Genomic DNA, 13,849 nt, shown 5'->3' with positions numbered 1-13,849 from the left:
GATGAACCTTCTCTACTGGAGATGCAGATGATGGAGGGAGTCACAAGTCAAAAAGACAAGCAGGGAGAATGTGATACTTACTACCTCTGTCCTATGATTGTTATCTCTACTCTTTCTACCTGCTCAATGGCAGATGCCACTATACAATGGAACAACTCTCCCATTCACTCTCCTCCAAAGAAATCCGAGAACAGTGCGATTGGCATACTTTCCTGATACAGTTGCTTCCATGCAGAATATTTTAGAGCTTAGGATAGACTTCTGAATCTGACTTTTTACAACATCTACCCAAAAGAGATGATGAAAATTCACCCATTTTCTAGTTGCAATTTAAAACACAAAGCAAGGTACCTACTTTAATTTATCCAGTGAGAATTTAAAGGGGTAATTAAGACTTTGAAGAGGAAAGGCATGATGAAAATAATCATATAATCTATAAGAATGATGTTCACGAAGGACCTAAATACTATGTAGACTGTGCTATGCAGACAATTTTACCTTTACAAGCTTAAGAAAACTGGTACTTATGTTTTCTAGAAAGGAAACCTTTTATTTTTAACTCCTTGGAGAATCTTGGGTTCTTTAAACTTTCTAGACAACTAATACTTGGAAAATTATTATGATGGCAATTGTCATGTATAAATATACTTTAATAAGACAATAGAATAATAAAAGAATTGTCAGACATTTACTTCAAGTTCAATTTGGAGACTTTTTGTTTGTAACATTTAGATTGCAATCTATTCTACAACAATTTTCCCTCAAACACTAAATAAGTGAATCAGATTGTAAAAACTAGTCACAGTCAGAGATCCATGCTAAGCTGTAGTTACACACTAACTACTTACAAGATGAATGCTAACTATGCTGCTCATCAATTTGAGGGTGAAATGTTTACAATAATTTGATATAAACAACTGTATTCAACACCAGTTTTGAAAGTTTGAGAAAACTAGATTTTTGGTGCATGATGTATGTTAGTCACATACATATTTCTAGTTATTTATGCAATGTTCAGGAAAATTTATCAATGCTGTGTCAAGTAACTCTAAAAAGCATTATTATCTGCAAAGCTACTGCATACAAAACTAGAACTTTACTAATTTTTAAAACCAAATCATCTCAAGCCATCACTTAAGGAAGAATGGTTGCCAAATGAAATATTAGCTAGTCAATTCAATGGAGATTGAAAGAATAATAAAAATGGATGTGTGGTTTTGTTTTGAACAGTTCTGAAGTCTTAGGATTTTGGCCTGATGTGTTCTGCCATACTCTGCAAAGCACCTGGAAAAGTTCTGCTTTCTTAGAATTTTGGCCTCACTGCACTCTGCCAAAGGACCTGTATCTTTCCCTAGCTAGGTAAACCCTAACATCCATTGAGTCTACAAGGCACTGCTATGGCAATGACTGAATGTGGTGAACGTTTGTGGTACAGGCTGATTGTAGGGAGTGGAGGGAGATTTGAATAAATGAAGTCCTGAGTGAATGTGTACTGTTGCTATGGGTATGGCCATGTCAGGGATCCCAGAACCTCAGACCCACAGCAGAATGGCAAAGCCTCCTCCCCTCCATTCTCCTGCTGCGAGCCTCAGAGGAAAATGGCAAAGCCTTCCTCTGGTCTGTGTGTAAATGCTGATAGTGTGTGATGAAAATGTCTGCCATAGTATTCTCCCAAATAGGCATTTATGGTCTGAAGACTGCTCCCCTAACAGAGACTGATCCTGCCTAGATTAGCAAAACCTGGCCTCTTGATCCAGCTGTATACCATAAACTTTGCCTCATCCTTTATCTGTATGTAATAACCTTGACTCCTTGGCAGCTGTACTCGATAGCATACACTCTCCCCACCCCTGTTTAACTCTGTAATAAGCACTCTGAGCTTTTAAATCCTGCAATTTCGCCATAAAAAATCACAGTCCACCAGATCCCAGCTTTCCTCAAGTGTGGCCATGTCTGTCTCCTCTTCATTCCCTCACTGTCTTAGTAGATACAAGTCTCTGAGAGTATGTCAAGAATTTGGCAACCAATAATCTCACCTGCTTGAGAAGCTGAGACAGGAGGGCTTGCAAGTTCAAGGTTTATCTGAGCTACAAGTAAATTGAAACCCAACCTGAACAACTTGATGAGATCCTACCTCAAAATTAAAAATGAAAGAAAATTAAAAAGAGAACTAAAGGCAAGGCACTTGGGAGGCAGAAGCAGGTGAATCTCAATGAGTTTGAGGCCATCCTGGTCAACAAAGCAAGTTCCAGGGCAGCCAGGACAGTTACACAGAGAAACCTTGTCTCTAAAAACAAAAACAACAACAACAAAAGAGAACTACAATATAGCTTAGCAGCAGAATATTTGCCAACAGAATATGAGATCTTAGGCTTAATTTCTAGCACTAAAATAAGCAAATAAACAAGTAAGGATTGAATGTAATACCTTAATTTCCCTGTCATTTTCTTTTACAAGTAAATCTATGGGGTCTAGGACAGATTTTCTATCTTGCACAACTCGACCCAACTAGCAAATTGCAGAGTCAGATTCAAATCCAAGACTATCTTCTGCAAGGTTATTTTGTTATTTTCCAAACCAGAAAGGAATAAGACATTTATGCATATAATTTTTGTTTTTGAGACAGGTCCTCAGAGCACAGTCCAGGCTGCCCATGAACTCAGAGAGATCCACCCGTCTCTGCCTCTAGAGTGGTAGGACTGAAGGCATATGCTTCTATGCCCAGTTTTTGTACATATTTTTTGATTTTTAAAACTCTTGTGAGTTGAAGTGCTGGCTACACAGCATGAGGCCCCACATAAAGAAGCTGAGCATGGCAAACTTGTCTATAATGCCAGTGCTGGGTAGCTGGAGACAGGTGCATCCTAAGGTTCATTGGCTAGTTATCTAGCAAAAAGTCCGTCTCCAGCTTTAGCAAAAGACTCAATCAAAGAAAGTAAGATGGGGGCTGGAGAGATGGCTCAGTGGTTAAGAACACTGACTGTTCTTCCAGAGGTCCTGAGTTCAATTCCCAGCAACCACATGGTGGCTCACAACCACCTTGAATGAGATCTGGTGCCCTCCACTGGCATGCAGGCAGAAGAATGTATATACAATAAATAAATAAAATATTTAAAAAAAAGAAAGATGGATAGTGACTAAGGGGGACATTCAACATTGACCTCAGATCTACATATATATGCATGCATTCATGCACCCAAATCTTATATATATACATGTGCACACAAGCACACATATACCATACACACATATGCATAAATTGTTTGGATAATTTGGCTTTAAAGGATTAAGTTGTGATCAATAATATATTTTGTTTTGCTTTTGGAGACAGGGTCATACGAGGTATCCTAGGCTGCCCTGAACATTGCTAGGTAGTCTGGGAAACCTTGAATTTAATAACCTCTGGCCTTAGTCTCCCAAATACTAGGATTCCAGGCATGCATCACCACACCCAGTTTGATGCATTTTGGGTATTCATGCAGTGAGATCTTTTAGAATTGCCATATGAAGAGTGAATCAACAGATGGTTCTAAATTTATATTTCTTCGATTGAAGGAGATTAAATTCTAATTCATTCAAATTGTTTTCATGTACTGATGAATAATCAAATGGTCCCTTCTCTAAATCATCATTTTGTGTTTTAATTCTCAGCAGAGGAATAATCACTAAAATTCATGTTTAAAATACAGAAAGAACTAGGGTGCGTACCTAAGTAAGTGCTGAAAGCTTAGAGTTTTCTGATAACCCTGGAAATTTAGAAATAATATAAATTTCTGGCATGGTTATGTGCAAACAGTAGTCATGAAGTTATGATCAAATAATGCTGACACACATACTCCTGAATGTGTCAAGCAGTTATTTCATGGACAACTTCCTGCCCACTGATGGTCATTCTCAAATCTTTCTTTAGTCAAAGAGGGGCAAAAAAATTCAGTTCGTAAAAATATCATTTAATCAGCTATATTTCTTTTATTGTACTAATAAACAGTGTTCTGACATGCTTGTTGTGATAAGATAAAAATACAAGAAAAGCTAGTACAAGGCACTGTATTGCTTGAAAAGAACCGGTAGACATTTTAGGTTAACTGCTCCATTAAGCACCCCCCCGCCCCCGCCCCTGGTCTTTTTTTCTCAGCAACATTCACTTGAGAGACTAATCTAGAACTTTTTAAATAATATAATATTTGCAAGTATTTTTGACAACCAACATAGATTTATGAGACATAAGCAAGAGCTGGATCGAAATTTCATGTCTGAGTTAAGAACAGATACAAGCTGAATTCAAGTGTTTGTTTTCTGGAGCGCTGCTGAATTCGTCCTCTGGATTGTACCACAGAAGGCTGCAAGCAAAACGGGTCTAGCAAACAATCCTAGACTGTTTATAACAACTGAAGCTGTGCCTTACATATCAGAGTCCCATCAGCAAGGGGAGGGGGACAGCAGCGATAAGCCCATCAGTGAAACAGTACCCTTTAACATCAGCCAGGCACTTCCTGCAATCAAAACCATGCTAGCATGTGGTTTGTTCAAATAAAAATTACTGGACTGGAGCCAAACAAGAAAAAAGTAATTGATAATGTGTGTGTGTGTTTTTTTAGAAACCATCCATCCATCAAATGTGTCAGTCCTTCATAATACTTTATTTCCTTCTGAACAAAGATCTTTAAAATTCATTGTGTGCACTTAAAAACAAAGTGGCCTTGTGATGATTTATAAAGATTCTCTTTTAGTTTGGGTTTGTTTTGTTATTTGATTACATTCCCTCCCATCCTGCATATTTTTCCCCAGATAGTTGCTAGAAATTTCTGCCGTGCTTAAACAAAGCATCTTTGTGCTACATCAGCTTGCATTTCCCTTGGATTATGTTTGGGTGGTGACTTTTCCCTGACTTCAGCATGTAGTGTCAGAGCCACAGCCTCAGTAAGTAGACTGTAACCAACAGATTCCCTGGCCCTTTTTGTGTTCTGTATCCTATTAACCTGCTGGTTGGAAATGTGGGAAGTATTGCGAACAGAGGGGAAAGTGGCTGAGGAAATTCTGCATGCATTTGCAACCAGAAGAAGCCATTCAGAGGGACCAAAACAGGAGAGGACCCTCTTCTAGCACATGTGACAACCCTTTAACTAAAAATTTTTGTTTGTTTTAGGATCTTCGCCATCAGTTTGCAAAACTGACAATGGGTTAGTTTACTACCAATACCCAAACATTATGTTTGTGATGCAAATTTTAGCAGCTTGCTCCTCTCCACACTTGACAACTTCTATGTTGAAGTCAGGCTTATGAGAATCAGTGTAGCACCCCTGACACACAAGCGTTCGCGCACACGCGTGCGTGCGCGCGCACACACACACACACACACACAATTTGCCACCATTATGGTACAGATAAACACATGTCGAAATGAATCATTAAAGATATCTGGCCTTCCCTAGCATCTTTTTTCTTGTTTTAAGATTTTGTTATGTAGCCTAATCTGGCCTTGAACATACCATTGCACCGAAGAGCGGATACTACATACATGTTCCACTATACACAGTTCTAAACATTCTGTTTTAAATGTGAGCTTCATGATTAAGGATTTGCAGCTGAAAATACAATAGAGAGGTTTGTAAACACAATGTGAAGGAAAATCTTGTATCATCTTGAAATACTTTTGTACTTTACAAATCTAGGCAATCCTACTCTGTTCTCTTCTGAAATCTTCCACAATCATAGACTGAGTAGCCAATTTAAGAATCATATTTAGATTTTGTTGTCAGTGTCCTGAGGCTTGTAGGTGTAAGTTGAGTCTTATGAGACATTCTTACTACAGTAAGCAGCTACTTCCTGGAAAGGCAAGCCCAGCCAGTTACTGCATCAGGAATCTTAGGAGATTTGGGGATTTTTCTTGTTCTCTTGCTTGTTTGGTTGGTTGTTTTTCTGCTTCTGTGGTATGGGAAATTTAGCATTGGTCCTTCCACAACACAGGAAGCAGTCTAGCACTGACTTAAACTCTGTCTTCAGGTTATTTTAGAAAAAGAGCTCCCAATAAGTACTGCCCATATGCACATGTGCAGAAACACCCACTAGACCATGGGCAAACAACATGGGCCACACTACTGGAGAAAAGTGGCTCTTCCTGACTAGAAACCATCTATTGCCAATAGCTCTTCACGTAGATGTGGGGGCCATGTGGTTCCCCATCCATGCTGAAATATTGACTGCTTAATCTTGTACAGGTCTTATGCAGGCAGTCACAAATGGCTGTGAATTCCTGAGTGGACCAGCCAGGTTATGTCCAGAAGACAGAGTTTTACTGCAGTCTTCCCCAACCTCAGGCTCTTACAATCTTATCCCTGAGCCTTAGGGATAGATTGTGGTACCGATGTCCTATTTAGAACTCAACTCTCTGCAATCACTTATTCTTTACATTTGGACCAGTTATATTAACTGCCATGCTTTGAACAACGAAAAACCTTCTTGGATGAGAGCTGAGTGCTACACTAATCGATAGATATAAGTATTTAGAAGACCACTCCATAGTTTGATATTATGCCCACTTAGCAAAATGATTATAGTAGGTTCTTCCCAAAGGCTTATGACTACCCTAGCCTTGGGTTCTTGGCCAATATTATAGTACTAGGCATGAGTTTCCTCCTATGCAATGTTCCTTAAATCTAATCAGAAAGCAATTGGTTATTCTTGTAATTATCATTAGATCAACCACCTTCCCAGCTTTTACATTTTTATACTGGAACAAGCTCTCACTAAGTTTCCAAATTGGCCTTAAGCTCACTCTGCAGACCAGGTAAGATTTAAGCTTGGATTAAGTCTTCCTGCTTCCTGCTCCAGAGTAGCTGGGATCATAGGCCTACATCTCTACACCCAGAGTTTCTTCTTAATGAAAACCACAAAGAGCAAAGAACCATTTCAGTAACAAATAGAACTCCTGCACTACAAGACCTACCCCTTGGCTTTCTCTTTTGGCCCGCTCCAAAATACTGTTAAGAATGCCATATTGATATATAACATCAATTTTCTTGTGTAATTTCTTTTCTGCCTATGAGATATTCATACTGGAATAGCAAAGCAGAATCAAATGTTCATTCCTTGTCAAAGATTGCTACCCAAAGAATACAAAACTGTATAGGGCTCCAGGATTACATTTTGTGGGAAAGATGTTATCAATTTGAATATAGTGAAGAGGTATACTACGCCATCCATGGTAAATATCTTGAAAACAAGAGCTGACTTAGCTTTGTAGTAGATTACCAAGAAAGGCTATGATACAAAGGCTGCTTTCTAACTTCCTAAAGAAAATGAGAGCACAGGTAGAGATATATTTATATTTTGTTTCTCAGCTATTCTGTCCATTCTTCACATTGCTTCATAAAAGGCCTTCTGGTATGACTAAAAAAGCAAAGCAAAACAAACAAACAAAAAACTACTGTGTTAGGCTGGAGAGATGGCCCCACAGTTATGAGCACTTTTTGCTCTTATGGAGGGCCTAGGTTCAGTTCCTAGCTCTTACATGGTTGCTCATAACTACAGCCCTAGTACCAGAGGATCTGACACTCTCTTCTGACCTCCATGGGCACCAGATAGGCATGAGGTATAGAATACAAGTAGGCAAACCACTTATACATATAAAATAAAAAAATAAATCTTCTAAAGAAATCTACTTAATATTTGTGGGTTTTTTGTTTTGTTTTGTAGAATTTAATACGTTCTGATATTTTGTTATATTGTGTGTTTTGAGAGAGACAGAGTTGAGAGTGTTGTGAAGGTATATGCACATGTGTGCAAGTGTTTGAATATGTGTGTCAACAGCAGGTATCTTATTCTAACTACTCTCTACCTTGTTGTTTAAGAGAGTGTCCCTCATTAAACCTGAAGCTCACTGATTTGGGTATCCTGGCTGGCCAAGAGGCCCTTGGTATCCTCCTGTCTCTGCCTCCCTGTGCCGGGATGACAGGTACATATCACCATGCATAGCTTTTTGTGTAGATTCTGGAGGTTGAATTTGTGCTCTTATGCTTGGGAAGCAAGCACTTCACTCCCTGGGCCATCTCTCCACTCACTGTATATATATATATATATATATATATATATATATATATATATATATTTTTTTAAGTTGAATTCCTCCTTATTTTGTTAGTCATCCAATATTTCAGAAATTAAGAATTATTGTAACAATAGTTATAAATCAGTTTTTTAAAAGAGCTAATACACAAATTCCAAGAACAAAAGAGGATTTTGTCGTGTAATGAGTTATGGTATTCTTTGAAATTGGGCTTCCAAAGCAAAACACTTACCAAAACCAGCACATTGGAAGTTAGGTGCAGTCAACAAGATACTAAAGAGAATCTAGATGGTGAAACTTGATGAAGTCTGGATTACAAGAGACAAAAAAGTCCATAGCCTATTCCTCTTTCATCACCAGATGCAGGGATTCATGGAAGAGGGAAGTCAGCTACAGACAGGCCACCATCTTTCCTCTTGGTGCCAATGCTCCTTTGTGCATATGAGTCACTTTGCTGACTATATAGGTACATATTTGCATACTTTCCCATTTGTCTCAGAAGAGGATGAATCAGGGTGTGTCAGAACACTGGTATAACTAGTACCATCATTAGTTCAGTGAAATGTGTTAAGTTGAGGAGAAAAATAAAGAGTGAACTTCCACACTCCTGTCCACACAGGGCTCTTGTAGGCTGTCTAAGCAACCAGGAATGGCCTTGTTAACATAAACTTTGCACACGCAAAGTGGTGTTGAGGCAGCAGGCATGTTTACTGAACTGCTGTCTATTTCTCTATTGCATTAATAAGACCCAGAAAGTATAAGCAGTTCTGGAGCTTCCAAAAGTTGCTTAGAAGGAAGTCACTGAATAAGAACAGCAGTTGATAACTGTCAGGTAAGGGTCCATTTAGAGTCCTCAGTATAAGCACGGACAAAGGAAGAACTCAACCATCAGAGGAATAGATAACAAGGACCCAACTAGAGAAGCACACTGGCCAGGTTTCTGATCAATCTGCCATCAGACGCTCCTAGAAGGAGAGACACTTTGCTTCTTTCTCTGGTCATTAGTTACCCAGCCCAGGGATATTCTGCAATAGGCCCCACAAGCCTCAGTAGCAAACTCTACTCTAAGGTTTTTCACTGTTGCCACAAAGCTCCATAAGCCCCTCCCTTCCCACTGTACCCAGAAGCAATGTTGAGCAAGAACTGGCAACAAAGGCAGAAATCTAAGGCTGAACACTTCACCTAAGCAGGCTGGGTGTCACTATAGAGGAAATGTAGAGAGGATAAAGTCTCCCAGATTGTTAAATTCAGTGATGCTCTTTTATCCCTGTTGCCTGGGTAGGTATTTATCAGTTCATAGAAAAATGGAAGAAACTGCTTCTATTGGTATCTTCTGGTAATATAAGTGAATATGTGACTCCTGGCCTCAGAGTAATGAAGGTACTACCCTCGAGAAGCACAGAATCTGAAGAGTGATAATGGGAGAGCACGCATCAATATAACATAAGGTATCCATTAGCATGAAAGTCTGTGCAAGGCAGATCAACTTTCATTTATGCATAAGTCAACAAATTGTGATTCTGTGAGCATCACTGTGATATTAATGATGTTTTCATTGAACCAAAGGATAGTGCCATTATTAAGATTGCTGTGTGACATCTTTGTGCTATTCCTTGACCCTGGCTTAGAAGCAAGCAGGTATTTCACTGGATTATAAACCTTTAATCATAACTGCCACATATAAGTGACAAACAGAAGTTTCAGCACTGCAACAAATTAATGTCTGCTTCTTGATGGACCTTTTCAAGAAATAATATAAAATGAGAAAGAGATAAGCAGATGTCAAAGAGAAGTGTGTTTAAGATCAGCATGCCAAGTGAGCAGAGAAGGATCGGAGAGGATTAGCAAACTTTGTGGGAAGTAGAAATGGAACTGTGGATTCTTTTGGACATGTCAGCACTGTGGTATACCCATGGCATTATAATGGTCCATAGGTATCTTCCTCGCTGATGATGCCATGGCCTTCCAGTCTTGATCAGCATCATCTGCTTGTTTCTTTCTTCAATTCAGGATCAGGATTGCTCTAGTTCTCTTCTTACCTCCGCATCTGTGTGAGTGTGTGTGTGTATGTGTGTGTGTATGTGTAGGTATGTAGATGCTGGGTAAGCAGAGCAGGCGACACCAAATGGATGAACCATTGTGTCCTGATGACAGAGCACATCAAATCTTCCCTTTGAATTTGAATGACTCCCCTATTTATGAAGCTGAGCTTATTGACTGAAGGCCATTATCATGGTGAGATGAATGAGAGGAAGTGGTTACACATGCTCTTTCCTCCTTTTGTGTTTATAGCTACCCAGAAGTGAACATCAATATTTAAATGTCTGGATTATCTGAGGCTTGTAAAAAACCAATTAGCTACTCCTCAGGCCCAGTGTTTGGAGCCTTTGTGGGCCAGAGCATGGAACTGTTTAGTTCTTGTGGTCAGAAAATGCGGACTCAGAAAAAGGTTAGAGGGGTAAGGGTCATTGCTGGGTTAGTGGGGCCTTATGGGAGAGTCTGTCCCGAAAGAACAGGCTGGAGTCAGATCTGGAGCCTGGGTCAGCCCTTTGGGAGGCAGTTAGTGAAAGACTCAGCAAGAATCCTGTACATTGGGAACATGTGTGGAAATCCATCACAAACTTGAGCCTTTAATCCTGAATAGCTAGGCTTCAAGGGAAGTCCCCCAGATGGGAAAGTCTTTGTGACCTGAGCCATTCTGGCTTCTTGAAATGAACATGTCTTCTCCCTTCAGTGGTTACACACTTGTGTCTGGATATAGAGCCCAATTCTCAAGCAGAGTTGATCCTCTGCAGGGACATCTCTGCTTGACCTGGAGCTGAGGGTCTTGACCCTCCAGATTAGGGTTCATGTTTATGATGCAGGGTTTCTGTGTCTTTAGTCTAGACTCCCAGAAGACCAGAGTTCTTGCTCATTGGTGTTCCTCATCCTAGTTGGAGACATCACTAGCTTTCTAGGCAATATCCATTCATCTACCTCTTTATTAATAGGTAGTTTCTGGATGAAAGTTTCCAGGAAAGATTTTACCTCCTTCATCAAGGAGAACAGGATTAATTGGCCTCCCACTTCCTGACTTGAGCTCAGACACATTGTCTGGAGCAATGGGATAAGCATGTAGCTAATTAAAATACAGAAAGCAAGGTCAGTTTTCTCAGCAATTATTTGTTGAGCACCTGTTATATTTCTTGTCTCATGAACTGGACACTGCCACCATAATAGTCTCTACTAAGGCTCAGGCCTCAGTTAACTTCTGCCCTTATTCAAGATCCCATCATCTGGAAGCAAACATTAGATTCTGTTGACCTTCTTACATGTCCATACTGGCAGTGTCAGAGTGAGGGGACCAGGAACTCTCGTCTTTATGGATGGAGTGTTAGAAGCATTTCTTTGTTAAAATACAGTCTGAAGACAACTACAACTGGCACAGGAGATTAGAGGACTCTGGAAAGAAGGTGGTCACCAAAATTACAAAAGTGCACAGTGGTAGACAGAACATACCCATCCACAGCTACAGTTTTCAAAGTGCAAAACAGTAACGGTAACTTTTATCATGATTTTAAAGGTTTCAGAGTATATCTGATCTTTATCAAACAAATTCAGGCAGAGTAGGTATTCCTGAGCCTCAAAACATTGAGATTGCTTTTTTATGGAATATGACTATTATCTGAATTTTTATTTAAAAAGAAAAATATTTGTGTCTATGTGACAATTTCAGCTGGGAATGGCTATGGCATATTTGAATATAAATGAACAGGATTGACTTTTATATACAAGTGAATTCGTTTTCTGAGAAGTGAAGGTATTCTTTTGGGATGTTAAGGGGGCTATTTTTCATTAGACTCTTTCTTTTATTTCAAATGCTTATCATCTTTTAAATCCTCATTCTGTAAAGACAAAGTCACATAACAGACCCGGTCTTCAGTTAAATTTGTATAGAACAAAAGTACCAAAAGATGGCCCATATCATGTTATTCTGTTACCCCTTCACCTGAGCACACAGAACTGACTAATCAAGTGTTTCTCTTACATACTGTCTGGACATGGCCTGGGCTTTCTCTCAATGCCACTCTGCATCAGCCCAACTGGCAGTTCTTGAGCAGACTTCCATATGGAGCTGTGCTCAGGAATTTGTTTTGTTTACACAGAATTTGCATGTTCTAGAAAGCACCCGGCTTCTGGAAACAGCTTTCAAAGCTTATAGTTCAGATCTGGCCTGGTTCCACAAATTAGATGCTATTCACTTAAACTCAAAGCCTTTGATACCTTGGAATTCAAACCACCTATCATCCATCTGGCTGAAGTTCTGAAGGATGTGGTAGAAAATGTCATGGTAGTGGCTTGTGAGGCCTTCCTCTTGGGACATTCTGTATGATACTACCATACGAGGTGAACTTCACCCATCTGGAAAGAACACTAGCATCTAAAAAGAGATATTGTCAAACAGAACCATTTCCATTTGTCAGCAGTGGTTCTATATTGCTGAAGATCTGGTATTCTGTCAAATTTTGAAAATCTATTTTTCAGTGGAAGGTGATATGGAATTCCAGTGAAAACCCTGAAGAATTAAGAGGTCCTTCCCACAGTCCTTACCTAGGGTTAGGAGGGAGGTTAGTTTTGCCTCCTTCCTTTACCCACTCTCCCAACCACACAACAGTGGAAAAGATCTAACTCATCAAACTAAAATCCAAGGAAACAGGCTAGGAGCAAAAGAGTGTGGGTGATATTTAGCTGGACTACATTCCTGGCAATGATGACTAGTTGGTTATGATGCTGCAAGAGATTTCCCAGACCTGAATTCAGGAGCCAGGAATAGTTTAAGCCCCAAGGAAATCCAGAGCCCTCTAAGTTTTCTTGAATCAATTGTAAGCAAGAGGGCTGTGAAAATTCCCCAAGTCTGTTTCCTCTATCTCCCTGTTGCAGCTGAAGAAAAAATGGAGGAGGAAAACTGCCCAGCTGGCAGAAGCTGAGCTTCCAGATTGGCCAATTAAAGAGCTCAATGTATTGCCAGGAAAATGATTCAACACACTGATGCCAATGACACCTACTAAAGCCATCATTTATCTTATTATTCCCATCAAGCTAGGTATTTTTTCTGTGGATGGGAATAATGGAATTACCTTCTTGCCAAGGCCACACACACACACACACACACACACACACACACACACACACACACACACACGGGGCAGGGAAAGGATATAGGGAAGAGCAAGAGAGGGAGAGGGAGAGGGAGAGGGAGAGGGAGAGGGAGAGGGAGAGGGAGAGGGAGAGAGAGAGAGAGAGAGAGAGAGAGAGAGAGAGAGAGAGAGAGAGAGAGAGAGAGAGAGAGAGAGAGAGAGAGAGAGAGCTCCCAAAGCCCAAAGGAGCACTTGGAAGTAAGAATCAGTAACTTGTTGGTCCTTCTTTTTTCCCCATTTCTAAGTGAGAAGTTTTGACTGTGATTATAGTAATTTTATACCACCATTAACTGTTAAGTGACAGAAAAATCTCATGTGCATGCTGCAGATGGGCTTAGACCACCCTCTGATTCTGGATATTACACTGGTAGCATTGAGGTTCAATGATTATATCTGTGGTTAAATGTGGGATTATTCTGTTTTGTGAATCCATGGCTATATTGGTTATCTGCTTCCACAAAAATTCTGTTAACATGCAACCACAAGATCCAGTAGCTTAAAACAACAATCTTTTTCTTTAGCTCTTGAGCTTGTGGCTTGCTTGGGCAGTTCTAGTCTTGGCCAGGCTTGGCTGATCTTGGCAGAGCTTACTCATAGGTCTGTGACT

The sequence above is a fragment of the Mesocricetus auratus genome, unplaced genomic scaffold (assembly GCF_017639785.1).
Source record: "Mesocricetus auratus isolate SY011 unplaced genomic scaffold, BCM_Maur_2.0 Super-Scaffold_4256, whole genome shotgun sequence".
NCBI classification, from domain to species: domain Eukaryota; kingdom Metazoa; phylum Chordata; class Mammalia; order Rodentia; family Cricetidae; genus Mesocricetus; species Mesocricetus auratus.
The sequence above is the reverse complement of the archived record's forward strand: the minus strand, read 5'-3'. Positions refer to the sequence as shown.